This window comes from Lactuca virosa, chromosome 1 (genome assembly GCF_052849685.1).
Source record: "Lactuca virosa cultivar CGN04683 chromosome 1, Lactuca_virosa_CGN04683_v6, whole genome shotgun sequence".
NCBI lineage: Eukaryota > Viridiplantae > Streptophyta > Magnoliopsida > Asterales > Asteraceae > Lactuca > Lactuca virosa.
Genome location: NC_136426.1, coordinates 76522917 through 76542595, shown reverse-complemented (window position 1 = coordinate 76542595; position 19679 = coordinate 76522917).

Sequence of the window (19679 nt, the reverse complement as noted above, 5' to 3'; positions counted from 1 at the left end):
TAGATGTAGTTTCCTTGAAAAACCCTGTTTACTCTCTGTGAGACGTATTAGCCTTATTACATAAATAAAACTAATAAAGAAGTAGGTAGTGAACTAGATCCTAAGGGTATTATCAATACCCTCTAGTAATCAAATCGGTTATTACTTTGAGGTTAGTTCACTTGTTTCATTATTACAAAAGTAAGTCTCTGTTATCTAGGTTGCGAGTTTTATAACCATACATTAAACTGGATATGGCACGAAACGGGGCCAATATCTTTTATGACTTTGTCACCCGTAGACCTGACGGTCCCACTGTAGCTAGCAGCGAGGTGCGGGATAGTCAGTCCCGTATAGATCTATACACAATAGTCATGCTCTCCCTACAAGAGATTCTGGTTATAAGGGCTAGTCCTACACTCACGAATCCGGTGGAGTGTTACCAAGGACGTGTCTCCAATCCTAAAATAACAAACTTACAAGTAATAGCATCGAAAATCCTGTTTATGTTTTGTATAAATCCTTTAGAAAATATCACATTCTATGAAAAGATTTACAAGTTCCTTGCTTTAGTTTTGAAAACTGTTTCTACGAGTTGATTTCTTAATCGATTGGTAAAACGGTTTTTCTGAGTTAAAAGTATACTGAACATATAATTATTTTAAACAAAATAATATACTTGAGTACAAGTTTCCTTGTAGTTTTGCTTGTATTCCCCCCTGAAAACATGAAAAACTCGGAAAAAGCGTAGGGGTATGAACTCACCTGAAGTGAGTGATGCGAATGTAAGATCGGAAAAAGGATGCTAAGTGTCAAGTGAAGTCTTGAGCACACGTACGAATTCTATTTAGCATATAATGACATATATATGTATACAATTAGTGTTTACTCAACTAATCAGGTAAGGAATAACACTTTAAGGACTAAGAAATCCTTAATGGAAGTGTTACAATCACTTAGGATTGCATAAGAGGAGTGTATGGTCACCAAATGGACCTTTCGATCCAAGTGGTTCTCGGTCCAAATGGGTTTTTGGTCTGAACGGTTCTCGGTCCGAAGGGTTCTTGGTCCGAAGGGGTTTTCGGTCCGAACGGTTCTCGGTCCGAAGGGTTCTCGGTCCGAAAGGGTTTTCGGTCCAAAAACCGAAAACTTCAGATCTTTGATGCATGTGGTGTTTCTCAATGGCTTTCAAACATGCAAAGGGGTTCTAAGTTATATCTGAAGCCTTAAGTGCAGTTTTAGGTCTTAAAGGCACTTTTCTTTAGGGTTTTCGGTTTAAGGAGATGCACTAACCGAAAACTCCTTTTGTTCTTGGAAAATGACGATTTCAAGGCTTTAAACAAGAGTTTCAACTAGATAATAAGTGCAGAAAGCAATACTTACGATTTTGAGGCTAAAGGAGTTGATTTTTGGACCAAAACACTAGTGTGTGTTCTTGGTGTTCTTGAAGATTAAACCCAAAAAGATAAAGTTAATGAATGAAATCGAAGGGGGATGCTAGTTAGGAAGATCTATCAACGATTCAAGGTGAAAGAAACACTTACATTTTCGAGAATTTGAAGATCAAAGTGAAGAACTTGATGATACTTGAGAGAGTTTTCGAGTTCTAGACTTGTAAAAAGGGGAAAAATGATCAAAATGATCAAGAAATATATATATATATACGATGGGGTTTTCGGTCCCTTGACCGAAAACTCTAAGGTCTTGACCGAAACTCCTTTTTGAGGAGGTTTTTGTTTTGCTTCATGTCTAGAACTTCAACAAATTCATCCTAACACCGATTCTTTTGATGTACTAAGTTTAGAATATCCCGATAGTTCAAAAATAATACTGACGTGAACAGGAATATATCCAAATTGATTTATTTAAACGCAAAGTCTTTCCCAAACTATAAAATTTGACGGAATTAAATAAAAACCCGAATTTGATTAACGGAAAATTGAGTAAGGATAACGGAAAAGTTTCGGGTTGTCACATCACCCCCCCCCCCCGTTAGAGGGAATTTCGTCCCAAAATTTGAATATAGAATACAAATCATGGATTAGAAAAGAGATGCAGATACTTTTGATTCATCTAATCTTCGCGCTCCCAAGTGAATTCAGGTCCCCGCTTGGCATTCCAGCGAACATTCACTATCGGGATGCGACTTTGTTTCGTTCGTTTGATCTCTCTATCCATGATTTCGACTGGTTCTTCTACGAAGTTCAGATTCTCGTTGATTTCAATCTCGTCGAGAGGAATCGTAAATGTTTCGTCGGATACGCATTTCTTAAGATTCGAAACGTGGAATACAGGATGAATGTTGCTAAGTTCTTGCGGTAAACGAAGTTTGTAGGCTACGGGACCAATCCTAGCGAGGATCTCGAAGGGTCCTATGTATCTTGGATTTAGCTTTCCACGCTTTCCGAAACGTATCATGCCTTTCCAGGGAGAGACCTTCAGCAGAACACGGTCTCCAACCTGGAACTCCAAGGGTTTTCATCGTTTATCGGCGTAGCTCTTTTGTCTATCACGTGAGGCCTTAAGTCGTTCTTGGATTTGTACGATCTTTTCAGTGGTTTCGCGGATGATTTCTGGACCAGTGAGAGTGCTGTCAGGGACTTATCCCTTGGCTAGCTGCGTGTTGCCCACCTCAGTCCAGCACAGAGGGGATCTGCACTTGCGACCATAGAGGGCTTCGAAAGGCGCAGCCTTGATGCTGGTGTGGTAACTGTTGTTGTAGGAAAATTCAACCAAAGGAAGATGAGTGTCCCATGACGCGCCGAAATCGATGACGCAGGCTCTCAACATATCTTCCAGTGTCTGAATCGTTCTCTCACTCTGTCCATCAGTCTGAGGATGGTAGGCTGTGCTCTTATCCAGCTTAGTTCCAAGAGCTTTCTGTAGTGACTGCCAGAACCTCGAAGTGAACCTGTTATCTCGATCGGAGATAATGGACACAGGCACACCGTGCAGTCAGACTATCTCTTGGATGTAGATTCGCGTGAGTCTCTCCATTTTGAAAGTTTCTTTGATTGGTAGGAAGTGAGCGGATTTAGTCAGCCAATCGACAATTACCCAGATGGCGTCGTGCCCACTCGGAGACTTGGGTAGTTTGGTGATAAAATCCATAGAAATTCTCTCCCACTTCCACTCAGGTATCTCCGGCTGGTGGAGTAGACCTGAGGGTTTCTGATATTCGACCTTCACCTTGGCGCAAGTCAGGCACTTGCCCACGAAGGTAGCGATCTCCGCTTTCATGTTCGGCCACCAATATAGTTTCTTGAGATCGAGGTACATCTTGTCCGAACCTGGGTGAACGGAGTATCTAGTCTTGTGAGCTTCGTTCATTACAACCTCTCTGTAACCACCAAACTTTGGGGTCCAGATCCGGTCCATGAAATAATAGACTCCGTCTCCCTTGATCTCTAGGTTCTTTTCCATTCCTCTCAAGGCTTCACCCGGCATGTTCTCTGATTTTAAGGCTTCCAACTGAGCCTCCTTGATTTGCGCGGATAAGTGGGAATGGATGGTCATGGTCAGTGCCTTCACTCTACGACCTGAGTATTCCTTCCGGCTGAAGGCATCTGCCACCACATTGGCCTTGCCGGGATGGTAGCGGATTTCACACTCGTAATTGTTGAGTAGCTCAACCCATCGCCGTTGTGTCATGTTCAGCTCCTTCTGGTCGAAGATATGCTGCAGACTTTTATGGTCAGTGAAAATAGTGCACTTGGTTCCGTAGAGATAATGTCTCCATATCTTCAGTGCGAAGACTACTGCTCCCAATTCCAGATCGTGTGTTGTATAGTTGACTTCGTGTGCTTTCAGCTATCTTGAGGTATAAGCAATGACTTTTCCCCGTTGCCTGAGCACACAGCCTAGGCCCTGATTAGATGCATCGCAGTAGACAACGAAGTCCTCCGTCCCTTCGGGTAGGGACAAGATAGGTGCGCTGCACAAGGCCTGCTTCAATGTTTGGAACGCAGTGTCTTGCTTTTCACTCCAACTAAAGGGTACGCCTTTCTGCGTCAGAGTGGTTAAGGGTTTGGCAATTCTGGAGAAATTCTGGATAAATCTGTGATAGTAGCCAGCGAGACCCAAGAATTGACGGATTTCTGTGGGCGTCTTCGGTGCTGACCAGTTCTCTATCGCCTTGATTTTGGAGGGGTCCACGTGTATGCCTTCCTCGCTTACCACGTGACCTAGGAAGGTTACTTTTCGAATCCAGAATTCACACTTGGAGAATTTCGCGTACAGCTTCTCCGTCCTTAGGGTTTCCAGCACCGATCTCAAGTGTTGTCGATGATCTGCCTCAATTCTGGAATAGACAAGTATATCGTCTATGAACACGATTACGAACTTGTCCAGGAAATAACGGCACACCCGATTCATCAGGTCCATGAATACCGCCGGTGCGTTGGTTAGACCGAAGAGCATCACTACAAATTCGTAGTGACCGTACCGAGTCCGAAATGCTGTCTTAGGAACATCACTCTCATGGACTCGCAGCTGATGGTACCCTGATCTTAGGTCTATTTTGGAAACGTAGTTGGCTCCTTGAAGTTGATCGAAGAGGTCGTCGATTCGAGGAAGAGGGTAACGGTTTTTGACTGTGAGCTTGTTCAACTCTTGGTAGTCAATGCACATCCGAAAGGATCCATCCTTCTTTTTCACAAATAAGATCGGGGCTCCCCAGGGTGAGGAACTCGGTCTGATGAACCCTTTGCTGAGCAGCTCATTGAGCTGACTGGATAACTCCTGCATTTCTGCCAGCGCTAATCGGTATGGGGATTTAGGTACGGGGGTAGCTCCGGGGACTAAATCGATACGAAACTCGACTTGGCGTTCGGTAGGGATTCCCGGGAGATCTTCGGGAAAAACATCGGGAAAGTTGCAGACTTCGGGGATGCTCTCGAGGTCTTTAACTTCCTGCTTCTCGTTAATGACGTGGGCTAGGAATGCATAACACTCCTTTCACAGGAGTTTCTGGGCTTGGATGCAAGAAATGATATGGAGGTTCGAACTGAGTTTATCGCCGTAAATTATGAGAGCTTCATCAGAGGAGAGATTGAGGCAGATAGCTTTTTCGTAACAAAGGATATCAGCACGATTGGGGCTCAACCAATCCATGTCGATAATGACATCGAAGCTTTTTATGGAGACTGGCATAAGGTCGATGGGAAAAGAATGATCTTTCATAGTGAGGGTACAGCCTACGTATATATCAATAGTGCTCTCTTTCTCACCGTTAGCCATCTCGACGGTAAATGTTTCAATTAATGGTTGAGATTTATGCCTTAGAAGATGTTTGAATGCATGACTGACAAAACTTCTCTTCGCACCAGAATCGAAAAGAATGCATGCATAAGAGTTGTCGAGGAGGAACGTACCCGAAACAACGATGGGATCAGCGACTGCCTCTTCTTGACCCATCGTTAGCACTCTCCCTGTGCCACCTGATGTTGTTGCCTTGGGGCAGTTTCTCTTGAAATGCCCGACTTCCCCACAGCCATAACAGGCTTTACCGACACCTGCTCCAGAGGCCGGATCGGTTGGTTGGACTGGGGTCCTGCAGCTTTGAGCCATGTGACCCTTCTTGCCACAGTTGTTGCAGAGCGTTTCACGGCATGGGCCGGGGATGCGATGATGATAGTTGCATTTGCTGCACCAAGGGAGGGTACCAGTATATCCACTGGTATGTGCTTGAGTAGCAGGAGCAGCGGCAGGAGTAGTAGCAGCGTGGACTGCCATCGTTTGTTGTTTCTTTGAGGGATCTTGTGAAGACTGGCCCTTCCGCTGCTTCCAAAATTTTCTTTTCTCACCACTCCCTTTAGCTGGCTCAGGAGCGGTTGCCACTTTATCCAGATCAACTCCGTGATCTATGAGAGTTTGCGCCAGACACTTAACGCTGTCAAAGGTGTTTGGCCTAGCAGCCAAGACGTTTCCTTTGGTGGGTTGTGTCAGTCCCCAAATGTATCTCTCTATCTTCTTGCTTTCCGGGGTGACCATTCCCGGGCAAAGAAGTGCTAGGTCTTCAAACCTAGAAGTGTAGGCAGCAATGTTGGATTCTTTCATCCTCAGGTTCCAGAGTTCGTGCTCTAGTTTCTGCATCTCGCCTCGTGGGCAGTACTCGGCTATCATGAGTTCCTTTAAACTTTCCCAACCCATAGCATTTGCCACCGGCAGGGTTAGGGATTTGACCTGACCATTCCACCAGGTCAGTGCCTGTTGGCGAAAGTGCAAGCGGCGAATTTTACTTTGTTGGCTTCAGCACAGGAACAGATTTCAAAAATGTACTCGATTTTCTCGATCCATTGAGTCAGGGCAATAACTCCTCCTTTGCCGTCAAAAGATGTGGGTTTCGCGCCCATGAAGTCCTTATAGGAACACTCCTTCTGGTGTCCCTGACCACCTTCATGATTTTGGAGATGTGTACCACCTCCCTGACCACCAGATCCGCCAGGATTCATCTGTGACATTGTGGCAGCCACAACAGCAGTAACAGCTGTTTGGAACATAACGAGATCGAACTGAGGGGGAGGTGGTGGTGGTGGAGCGTCGTCATTCCTTCTGATAGGTCTTTTTCGATGAGGCATCTTGTTCTAGAAACAATCAGGAAGAAGAGGATGGTAAGTCCTCGAGATATATGAAACAAAATATATCCTATCCTGATAATAAAGTGTTCTACCAAGCGATAAGCAAAGGAAAGTTACTAATGCAAGTAAGTTATCGCTAAGAAACGAATAGGTAGCAACACTAGGAATGAATTTCTACAATGTATTCGGCTCTGAATAAAATACTCCTATAGTATTTTAAGTTGTATTGATATTGGGTAAGTTTTAGGCCTGTTGCAACACCAAAGTCACTCCCAGGCACATGTTGGTCATGTCTCGAATAAATATAGTTCATCAGGCTATATTGACCCTAGACATGATTACATAACTGCCCAGGTTTAACCGCAGTGTTCAATATGCAAAATACTTTTGTTTTGTTCTACTTATGATACTGATTCTGGTACGTAGGTATACTTATATACTTTTTGAGAAAATACTTGTATTTTAAGAGTATACTTTTAGTTCAGAGCACTTCAGCCCCTTAGTGTTTATAGTTGTATACCATGTAAGGTTCGGTATACTTAGTTCACTATAAACAATAGCTCTGATACCAATATGTCACACCCCGAAACCGATGGCGGAAACATTACGGAGCGGAGGACGTCATGTGTAGTATCACAACAGTTGTATCATAGTAAGCGAAGTAAACACAACCATTACATTATAATATGAGTATTTACATTGTTCAAAAACATGGTTTATACATATCAGTAAATATAGCCAAAGTAAAAGACGTGACTTCAGAATGTTCCGTCTTCTCCAAAAGTCGGCAGGAGTACCTGTCTATTGATGCCCTGAGAATACAAGCAGTTTTAAAATATCAGCATAAAGCTAGTGAGTTCATAAGCGTTTAGTTCTAGTAAAAGAAATGTTTCTTTGATCCTTTGAAAAGTGTATCCCAAGAAAATCCAATATTTTCTTATGAAAAGAGTTTGATTATCCATATGTTAAACAGCCCGATTACGAAAAGTTGAGTTATCCCAGGAAAATCCTATATTTTCCTTAAAAGTTGATAGTTGGTTATCGATTCTGAAATGAGGTGTACAAGTATCTACCATACTTGTATCGTTAGATGTAGTTTCCTTGAAAAACCCTGTTTACTCTCTGTGAGACGTATTAGCCTTATTACATAAATAAAACTAATAAAGAAGTAGGTAGTGAACTAGATCCTAAGGGTATTATCAATACCCTCTAGTAATCAAATCGGTTATTACTTTGAGGTTAGTTCACTTGTTTCATTATTACAAAAGTAAGTCTCTGTTATCTAGGTTGCGAGTTTTATAACCACACATTAAACTGGATATGGCACGAAACGGGGCCAATATCTTTTATGACTTTGTTACCCGTAGACCTGACGGTCCCACTGTAGCTAGCAGCGAGGTGCGGGATAGTCAGTCCCGTATAGATCTATACACAATAGTCACGCTCTCCCTACAAGAGATTCTGGTTATAAGGGATAGTCCTACACTCACGAATCCGGTGGAGTGTTACCAAGGACGTGTCTCCAATCCTAAAATAACAAACTTACAAGTAATAGCATCGAAAATCCTGTTTATGTTTTGTATAAATCCTTTAGAAAATATCACATTCTATGAAAAGATTTACAAGTTCCTTGCTTTAGTTTTGAAAACTGTTTCTACGAGTTGATTTCTTAATCGATTGGTAAAACGGTTTTTCTGAGTTAAAAGCATACTGAACATATAATTATTTTAAACAAAATAATATACTTGAGTACATGTTTCCTTGTACTTTTGCTTGTATTCCCCCCTGAAAACATGAAAAACTCGGAAAAAGCATAGGGGTATGAACTCACCTGAAGTGAGTGATGCGAATGTAAGATCGGAAAAAGGATGCTAAGTGTCAAGTGAAGCCTTGAGCACACGTACGGATCCTATTTAGCATATAATGACATATATATGTATACAATTAGTGTTTACTCAACTAATCAGGTAAGGAATAACACTTTAAGGACTAAGAAATCCTTAATGGAACGGTTACAATCACTTAGGATTGCATAAGAGGAGTGTATGGTCACCAAATGGAGCTTTCGGTCCAAGTGGTTCTCGGTCCAAATGGGTTTTCGGTCCGAACGGTTATCGGTCCGAAGGGTTCTCGGTCCGAAGGGGTTTTCGGTCCAAAAACCGAAAACTCCAGATCTTTGATGCATGTGGTGTTTCTCAATGGCTTTCAAACATGCAAAGGGGTTCCAAGTTATATCTGAAGCCTTAAGTGCGGTTTAAGGTCTGAAAGGCACTTTTCTTTAGGGTTTTCGGTTTAAGGAGATGCACTAACCGAAAACTCCTTTTGTTCTTGGAAAATGACGATTTCAAGGATTTAAACAAGAGTTTCAACTAGATAATAAGTGTAGAAAGCAATACTTACGATTTTGAGGCTAAAGGAGTTGATTTTTGGACCAAAACACTAGTGTGTGTTCTTGGTGTTCTTGAAGATTAAACCCAAAAAGATGAAGTTAATGAATGAAATCGAAAGGGGATGCTAGTTAGGAAGATCTATCAACGATTCAAGGTGAAAGAAACACTTACATTTTCGAGAATTTGAAGATCAAAGTGAAGAACTTGATGATACTTGAGAGAGTTTTCGAGTTCTAGACTTGTAAAAAGGGGAAAAATGATCAAAATGATCAAGAAATATATATATAAGATGGGGTTTTCGGTCCCTTGACCGAAAACTCTAAGGTCTTGACCGAAACTCCTTTTTGAGGAGGTTTTCGTTTTGCTTCATGTCTAGAACTTCAACAAATTCATCCTAACACCGATTCTTTTGATGTACTAAGTTTAAAATATCCCGATAGTTCAAAAATAATACTGACGTGAACAGGAATAAATCCAAATTGATTTATTTAAATGCAAAGTCTTTCCCAAACTATAAAATTTGATGGAATTAAATAAAAACCCGAATTTGATTAACAGAAAATTAAGTAAGGATAACGGAAAAGTTTCGGGTTGGCACAAGGACGAAGTCTAGTTTAAGTGGGGGAGAGTTGTAACACTCAGTTTTGGAAAGTACTCGGTTGTAGTCTCGGTGGCCAAGGGTAGGGACGATTCGGTATTTTATGGGTCTCGGGTTTTATCCAAAAGGTTTTAGGCTCAGGGGTGTGTCTAGGAGCGTAGGGCTTCCAGCCACCTTTTCGTGAATATAAAGTTAGTCGGAAACAGACTTAGAACGAAGAAGTTATAGCACTTTGAAGTTATTGGCAATATTGGTCCTTAATGGAGAAAGATGGCAAGAAAGGACCGTGCATGCAAGGAGGCGAGTGCAAGAGTATGCCCAGCGTAGAAGGGATAAGTGATTGTGGGTGTTGGAAACGTACGCCCAACGTATGACATGTACGCCCAACGTACGCTCAGAGACCCAAAACCCTAGTTTTAGGGTCAAGCACTATATAAAGAACATTATGACTCAAACCCTAGCCCCTTATTAGCCTCCTCAACCTCAGAAAAACCCTAGAACGTCTCTTCCCTTCATCCTTGTGTGATTTTGATCTAGAGAAGCCCATCTTGGTGGTTTTAAGCTTGGAAGAAAAAAGAGGAAGTTGGCAAAGAAGAACTTTGGTAGCTTGAGCTCATAGATCCGGGATAACATCATCATTTGGGACTCTTTGAAGGTATAAAGTTCATAACTTTCATCAAGTATACTTAGATCTAGTGTAGTGTGGTTTTGAAGTCATTTTGGTCCCAAGTATAGAACTTTATGGTTCAAATCCGATTTCTGGACTTAGAATTGCCATTCTCAGTTCTAAATGAGTCCCTAAGGTAGAAAGTTGACATCTTGAATGTCTTATTGGGTCCATGCATGAGTTAAGATCATTTTTATGGGAATGGAATGTTATTTTGAGGTTTGGGCTTATTAGGGTCATGTAAAGTCAGCAAGTCAGTGCGTTTATGGATTAAGACATTGAAAAGGACTTGGATCTGTGATTGTAGCTTCTTGATTAGAGTATTAAGCACTTAATGGGAAAGTGACTCAACAGCGGAGTACGCTGAGCGTACATGTAGGTACGCCCAGCGTAAGCACCATTTAGCCTATATGCTTAGCGTACATAGGAGTACGCCTAGCGTACTCATCAGTTATGGACTTGGTGTGTTTTCGGCCTCAGGTTGGGACAAGTAATGGACTTTGGGTCTTTGGGCCTTAGTGGTCCATCAAAATTTAGATGTTTTGGGCCAAGAATATGTTTGGGCTTAGAGTAAGGTCTATTAGACGGATTGGGCCCAATTTAGCAAATTGGGCCATTAGTGGGCCACTAGTGGGCCACTAGTGGGCCACTAGTGGGCTTGGGAAGCCTACCTAGTGTTGGGCCTTTTATATTATGGTTTTGGGCCTTAGATATGGACCAAGTTGGATCAGGGGTAAAAGGGTAATTTTACGCTAATGAGGATTATTACTTTTGGTCTAAGTGTTATTTTGGTACTGATAGCTCGAGGAGCCGAAGGAGCAGCAGTTCGGGGAATTGTCGGATAGCAGCCAGAGGATTATCGGTGGGATTTCAGCAGTGCGAAGTGAGTTTCCTCATTGTGTGCATGGGTCTATGGCCATAATGTCGGCTCATTATATTTGAGTATAGTAGGAAGACCCGGGGGTTAGCCCTAGGCATTTTTATGATATATGTTCTGGATTTCGATCCAATGTCGGGCGAGGCTCAAGGTATGTTAGTTTGCTAGAGGTCTTTGTGATTCTTGCATGTGTCAATAGTATGTTCCAGACTAGGGTCCGATGTCGGGGTAACCCGAGGAATGTTATATGTTGCATAGGAGATTATACTTGTTATCTTTGTGATACATGTATGTGCCTGGTAGGGAGGTGAGTGTGGGCGAGGTCCCGTATCTCACCACTAGCTGAGTACGGACGGGGTTCCGTATCTCATTATTAGCAGAGCAGGGGCGGGGCCTGGGATAGGACAGAAGTGAGTGTGGGCGGGGGCCCGTATCTCACCATTAGCAGGAGCGTGGACGGGGTTCCATGACTTCCAGTAGCAGGACAGGGGCGGGGCCCAAGATAAGTGAGGCCTTAGAATAGGAATTCAGTAGTGTATGATTGCTTTATGTGTTAGTATGTTTATGTGATTGTATATGTATAGCGGGCGGGGCCCAGAGAGAGGCGAGGCCTAAGAGAAACATATATGTATACCGAGTGGGGCTCGATGGCAGGCGGGGCCTGATACCGGGCGGGGCCCGTTGCCGGAGCGAGTCTGATGCCGGGCAAGTCCCGATGCAGCGGGCGGGGGCCCAGTATGTGGTTATGTGTATGGTATGTGGTAGGTTGGGGAACTCACTAAGCTTCGTGCTTACGGTTTTCAGTTTTGTTATCAGGTACTTCCGGTAGCGGAGGGAAGAGCTCGGGATGACTACATCGCACACACCTTGATGTTTAACCTGGGATGTTTTACTCTGATTTTTGATATGGAACTCTGATGACAATGTTTGATGAAATGTTTTGATAACTTATGGTTTTATTAATAAATTAAAAATGAAATTTTTAGTCTTGAATTTTGGGATGTTTCACTTTGGGAGTAAGTTATGAGGTTAGACTGTCATGAATCGGTTGTAGATTGTCTAAGTGCTTAGACTTAGCAAAGGTTTGCTGCAACGTTCATGAGTACTTGTGAAATAAGTTTTGAGTATTGGATTAAAACCACGCTCATTTGAATCACTTCATAGAATTTATCACGAGTGATTGTGAGACGATAATATCGTATAATCTTTAAACCGAGATATATGAGTTGTTGTTTGCAAGTTGGTTGTGGATTGATAATGCGAAAACGCATCAGTAACTTGATGTTATAAAACGTGTTGTTGTGTATGATTTAATGAGTAAATAATACAAGCATATAAGTCAAAGTTTTTCTGTTCCTTTTTTCCTGAGAGGTTAAAAGCGATATCTTGGGCCCCTCGATGATTTTGTGTTGACTTTTGTGTCGGGCCCGGTCAGGACTGAATTGATGTGTTCAATTAAGTTCGTTGTCAAACAAATCGGAAGTCGGGAAACAAACTGCTGGACATAAAGAATGATTATGTTCCATGTCTTTGTCCACACGATATCTTGGAGAACGGAGGATTATATGATCCCTTATCTAAAGGATGCGTCATTGACTAGGTCAGAGTTCGACAGTGGATTTCGAGAGCTACGATTGCTAATCGGATTTTGAAGTCATACTTGCAGTTATAGTTATTAGACTTATCCAAGTGGGAGACTGTTGGATTAGGTGTCTAAGCCCATAACTATAATTTGTATGTACTTGACCCGATAGTAGCATGGTCCTTTTGGGTTGCCTTCACCAAAGTAACATGGCAGGATGAAATACGAGAAAGAGGTTGATAAATGATTTATTAATATATTATAAGAATAATATATTAATTGAGAAATCATATTATTTAATTAGTATCGATCAAAAATTAAGTTGGTGGTCAAAAGAGATTGATTAAAAGAACGACGACTGATTATGTAAATCAGTAATAGTTGTAGTTTGGCTAATGGATCCTATTGGTATAGGATGTACGAAAATCTATGGGAAGCCCATAGAGTTTTCATCCAAGGCTTTCCATAAAGAGGTCCATATGTTGCTTAGGGCCTAAGCAAGGGAATTAGGGTTTCCTAGTTGGAACCCTAGTAGCAGCTCAGCTATATAAGGAACCTCAAGTATAACATCTCGATTTTCTAGACCAAAAATTTCGTTTTTGATTAAGTAATTTATTAAAACCATTTACTGAAAAGCAGCATCAATATCATATCAACTCATAAACTATAAGTCAAATGTCATAAAAACACGTCATGAAGTAATAAATATGTCAGAGTACAATCCCAAGGACATCATAATGCGGAAAACGAGTGTGTGTGCGATGCGCTGCTACCGTGCCGGCTCCTTCCCCTTTGATGAAGAGGTACCTGAAAACAAACTGTAAACTGTAAGCACGAAGCTTAGTGAGTTCCCCCATCATACCACATACCATAAAATAAACAAACTGTCAGGCATATCTGGGTGCCCGACCTACCCTGCTAGGGTTTAAGGAGCTGCACACATACGCTGGTCGTACTCCTGGTACGCTGGGCGTACTCTTGGTATGCTGGGCGTACGTGCCTGGCCTCCGCGGTTCACTCTCACGAGTACGTTGGGCGTACATGGCAATGTACACCCCGCGTACGAAGCTTCCTCAACCCACTAATAAAGCCCAAAGGTCGAAGCCCAAACCAAACCATTCCACACTTCAATTAAGATGATCAATAATAATACATGGAAAATCCCGAATGCTACAAATCTCCCCCACTTGAATTAAACTTCGTCCTCGAAGTCCGTTGCCACTAATGAAAATAATTCGGGGTAGTGCTCTCTCATCTCATCCTCCGGCTCCCAAGTCCATTCCGAGCCTTTGCGGTGCTGCCACTGCACCTTCACCAGCTCTACTTCCATGTTCCTCAGCGCCTTCGTCTTCCTATCTAAAATGGCTATCGGTCGCTCGATGTAGTTCAAGATATCATCCACCTGAATACCCTCGATAGATACCACTGCAGAGTCGTCTACCAAGAATTTCTGTAACTGGGAGACGTGAAAGGTGCTATGAATATGACTAAGCTCGGCTAGAAGATCCAGCCTATACGCCACCTTGCCCACCCGGGCAACAACCCTGAAAGGACCGATGTACCTGGGGCCCAACTTGCCCCGCTTGCTGAACCGAATGACATCTTTCCAAGGTGACACCTTCAGGAGGACCATATCCTCGACCTGGAACTCCAGGTCCGAACGACGCTTGTCGGCATAACTTTTCTGCCGACCCTGAGCAGTCTGAAGCCTGCTCTGGACCTGCTGGATCCTCTCCGTCGTCTTGAGTACCACTTCGGTACTCCCATAACTCTCTGCCCAACCTCACCCCAACAAATCGGGGTCCTGCACTTCCTCCCGTATAACATCTCGAAGGGAGGACGATCGATACTCGCATGATAGCTGTTGTTGTAGGAGAACTCAGTTAATGGAAGGTAGGTATCCCAACTACCACCGAAGTCTAGAACGCATGCCTGCAGCATATCCTCCAGAGTCTGGATGGTCCGCTTGCTCTGACCATCCGTATGCGGGTGAAAAGCGGTGCTAAAGTGCAGACGAGTAACCAACTCGTCGTGGAATTTCTTCCAGAATCTGGAAGTAAACCGCACATCTCTGTCATAAATCACGGAGACTGGCACTCCATGTCGGGCCACAACCTCCTAAATGCATATGTCGGCCAGCTTCTCGGCCGATATGCTCTCCTGGATCGTTATGAAATGGGCAGTCTTGGTCAACCGATCCACGATGACCCATATGGAATTCAATCCCCGCGCGGTCCTGGTAAGTTTGGTGATGAAATCCATGGTAATATCTTCCCATTTCCACATGGGAATATCTAGCGGCTGCATCTTGTTGTGTGGCCTCTGATGCTCGGCCTTGACCTTCCTGCAGGTCAAGCACCGCTCTACATACCATGCTACATCCCGCTTCATGAAGGGCCACCAGTAATCAGGGCGAAGATCCTTATACATCTTCGTCGCCCCGGGATGAATAGAAAACCTGGATTTATGTGCCCCCTCCATCAGAACCTGACGCACACCCCCATGATAGGGAACCCACACCCTACGATGTAGCGTCAACAACCCACGGCTATCGTAGTCGAAGGAGGAAACCTATCCCACAATACGCTCGCTCTTCCGATGCTCCTCCTTCATAGCCTCCTGCTAGGCCTCTTGGATCTGCTCCAGAAGCGGAGTCACCACTGTCATTCGCAAGCAAACGTCTCTGATCGGGACATCCTTGCAGCTAAGAGCATCGGCCACCACATTGGCCTTCCCCGGGTGGTAGAGGATCTCACAATCATAATCCTTCATAACATCTAGCCATCGACGCTGCCTCATGTTTAGATTCGGCTGGTCCATGAGGTACCTCAAACTCTTGTGATCCATGTAAATGGTACAACGGACCCCATAGAGGTAATGTCTCCAAATCTTGAGGGCGAAGACGACCGCCCCCAACTCCAGATCATGCGTCGGGTAGTTCGCCTCGTGAGGCTTCAGCTGCCTCGAGGCGTAGGCGATGACGTGCCCTCTCTGCATCAGTACTGCGCCCAAAACCGAAATGGACGCATCACAGTACACCACAAAATCCTCCACGCCCTTTGGCAGGGCGAGGATCGGCGCCTCGCATAGTCTCTATCTCAGTGTCTTAAACGCTTTCTGCTGCTCAGGCCCCCAACGAAAAACAACAACTTTCTTCGTCAGCCGGGTCAGGGGTACGGCTATCTTGGAGAATTCCTGAATGAATCTCCGGTAATAGCCCGCCAATCCCAGGAAACTCCGAATCTCAGATGGAGACTTCAAAACCTCCCATCTCATCACGACCTCTACTTTGGCCGGGTCAACCAAAATATCGTTCTGGTTGACAAGGTGCCCAAGAAACTGCACCTCGCGCAACTAGAACTCACACTTGGAGAACTTGGCGTACAAGCTCTCCCTCCTCAAGGTATCCAACACCTCTCGCAAGTGCTCCTCGTGCTGCTCATGTGTCTTGGAGTAAACCAAGATGTCATCGATGAAAACTATCACCGACCGATCCAACATCGGTCTGCATACGCGGTTCATGAGGTCCATGAACGCGGCAGGAGCATTGGTGAGCCCGAAGGGAATCACAACGAACTCATAGTGGCCATAGAGAGTCCGGAACACAGTCTTCTGTACATCCTCGTCTCTGACCCTGATCTGATGGTAGCCTGAACGTAAATCTATCTTGGAAAACCAAGATGCCCCCTGCAGCTGGTCGAAAAGATCATCAATCCTCGGGAGTGGATAACGGTTCTTCACCGTTACCTTGTTCAGCTCCCGGTAATCGATACACATCCAATGCGACCCGTCCTTCTTCTTCACGAACAAAATCGGGGCTCCCCAGGGTGAACTGCTCGGTCTGATAAATCCTTTGTCTAACAAATCCTGCAGCTGTGTAGACAACTCCTGCATCTCGGGAGGAGCCAATCGATATGGTGCCTTGGCTATCGGGGCCGCACCAGGGACCAGGTCGATCCTAAACTCCACATGTCTCTCCGGAGGTATTCTAGGCAACTCATCCGGAAATACATCCGGGTACTCTCGTACCACCGGCACATCACTTACAGTCGCCTTACCCTCCTCCCGTGTATCCATGACGTAGGCGACGTATCCGATGCAACCCTGCTGAAGGTAGCGCCTACCCCTCGCTGTTGAGCATAAAGCTGGTCCACACTATGGCCTCTCGCCCTGAATCACCAGCTCTCCCCCACTTAGGGTCCTGACACGTACTAATTGCTGCGTGCAGTCAATCACATCCCCATTAGGGCTCAACCAATCTATACCGATGATGACCTTGTTCCCACGCAATGGTATGGGAACCAGGTCTACCAGATAGCACTCCTCGAACAATCTCAACACACAATCTCTAAAAACTTCTGATGCTCGAACTGATCGGTCGTCAGCAATCTCGACCTCTAAAGGGAAATCCAACATGCCCGAAGACTCATGGAACTTCTTGCTAAGTGCAAGAGAGACAAATGATCGGGTAGCACCCGAATCGAACAACACCTGAACTGGAATACCGTTCACATGGAACGATCCTAAGCAAAACACATAACATAGCACATAAATATCATAAACAACATATAATAAAGCTAGGGAGAAGAAATCATACCCGTCACCACATCGGGTGCGGCGCGTGCCTCCTCGGTAGTTAGCTGGAAGGCTCGGCTCCTCACCAATTGAGCCTCTGACTTGCCCTGCCGGCCATCTGTGATCTGCAAGGTCGCTGGAGCTGGCGCCACCATTGGCGCTGCTGCTGCTCTCAATCTCGGGCAGTTGACCTTTTTATGGCCTCGCTGGTTGTAGTGAAAACACAACAACTCTATTGTCGGAATGATGGGGGTAGGGGCTGTACAATCCTTGCTGAAGTGCCCCGTCTTGCCGCACTTGTAGCAGCCTGATGATCCCAATTTGCAAGCTCCCTCATGCGACTTGCCGCACTTTCCGCAACGGCTCCAGCCCTGATGACCCTTCGACTTAGAGTCGAATCCCTTGGGTTTCTTCCCCGAAACCCCTGTCACCTGTCCCTCCTCTGCCTTCCTCTTCCTGATGTGCTCCAATTCGATCTCCCTCTCCCTTGCCCTGACAATCATAGAATCCAGGGTCGGGCATGCCGAGTAGCTGACGTGCTCCCGAATATCAGCTCTCAACACATCATGATAGCGGGTCTTCCGTATCTCCTCATCTCCTGCATACTTGGGTACCAGTAAAGCCCTCTCTCTGAATTTGGCGGTAATCTCCGCCACCGTCTCCGTCGTCTGTCTCATATCAAGAAACTCCCTGGCCAGCTGCTGAAGCTCCATAGCCGGCACAAACTCAGCCCTAAACCTGATCACAAAGTCCGACCAGGTCATCGCCTCAACAGATGAGGCTCCCAAAGAATCCCCAACTGACTCCCACCAATCTCTAGCCATGTCCCTCAAGCATCCAGCAGCATACCAGACCTTCGACCCCTCAGGGCAGGAGCTAGTCAACTGAGCAGACTCCATGTCTGCAATCCATCTTCTGGAGACAATGGGTTCCTTCACCCCCTGAAAGTCTGGCGCACCGCATCCCCTGAAGTCCTTAAAGGACAGTGTGCGCGCCCCTGACTGGCTAGCCGCCCAGTCACTCCTAAACGCTCTGAGGCGATCCTCCATCAGCTCAATAATCCCCTCCTTGATCGACCCGAAAATCACCGGGGTTAACTCAAGGATGCCTCTAGTGATCTCAGAAGCAATGAACTCATGTAGTCCCTCGTCAACTGGGTCGGCACCTGATCCCGAACCTGATCCTGAGCCTGATCCTGAACCTGATCCTCCTCCGTGACGCGTAATCATCACCATTCCGAAACAAAACAAATAATTGTCAGGGTCATACACAACCTCAGGAGGTCTCACATACTACAAGTTTCCTGGTTCTATCTCGGCCCTCCTTGACTCGAGTACGGATCCTCTGCTTTCAGTAGTACGGGCCCATACTACCTTCCACATCTATCCGTACTTTCCTCAAGGATTGCCTTGACTTCACCAAGTCCCTTTCACGACTATTGCTTACTGCACTAATCTCATCCTAGGCTTACCATAGGGTAACTCTCCGACCTACTCTCCGCCATCAGCTGCATAAGGAATCCCTACTACATTTACCTAACTAGCTTGCGAATACCATTACGTATCACTAAGACCTGATAATTCTTTGAATGAGAGGTCCTACCCTATAACGGTTGGACTCAAACAAGAGCTGCGAAATAGGGCTAGACCTAACCTTCTAAAATTATTTAACCCTTGAAATATGTAACTTAACGTATTCGTTTACCAGTTAGTTAAAGATAACTAGAACTCCTAAAAGCACAAAGAAAGTAGCATTCGAGCATTGAGTAACCATACCAAGCATGTCCTATTCGGCAATCATATTATTGACTAATCAGTTCTAGCATGTAATTCAATAGGCACATATAACAGGCACATAAGTCATCTTCCAAGATCCTTAGCCCTAATCTAGCATGTAGTTCTCATACACATATAATAGGCATACAAGGCGTCCTTCCTAGATCCTTAGCCCTAATCTAGCATGCAGTTCTCATAAGCATATCATATCGTAACATAACATGTATGGGTATCTTGGGGAAAACTTACTTGAGCTCGGCCAGTCGCACGCATCACACACCTTGTTCTTTCTCAAAACCTTTTTATATTAATTTTAGAAAACGATTTTCTTGTAAAAATATTTCAAACCCTCGATTTGAGTCCAGACACCCCTGAAGGTGTGTCTGAATCCCTCAAACCAAGGCTCTGATACCAACTCATAATATCCCGATTTTTTAGAACAAAAATTTCGTTTTTGATTAAGTAATTTATTAAAACCATTTACTGAAAAGCAACATCAATATCATATCAACTCATAAACCATAAGTCAAATGTCATAAAAACACGTCATGAAGTAATAAATATGTCAGAGTACAATCCCAAGGACATCATAATGCAGAAAACGAGTGTGTGTGCGATGCGCTGCTACCGTGCCGACTCCTTCCCCTTTGATGAAGAG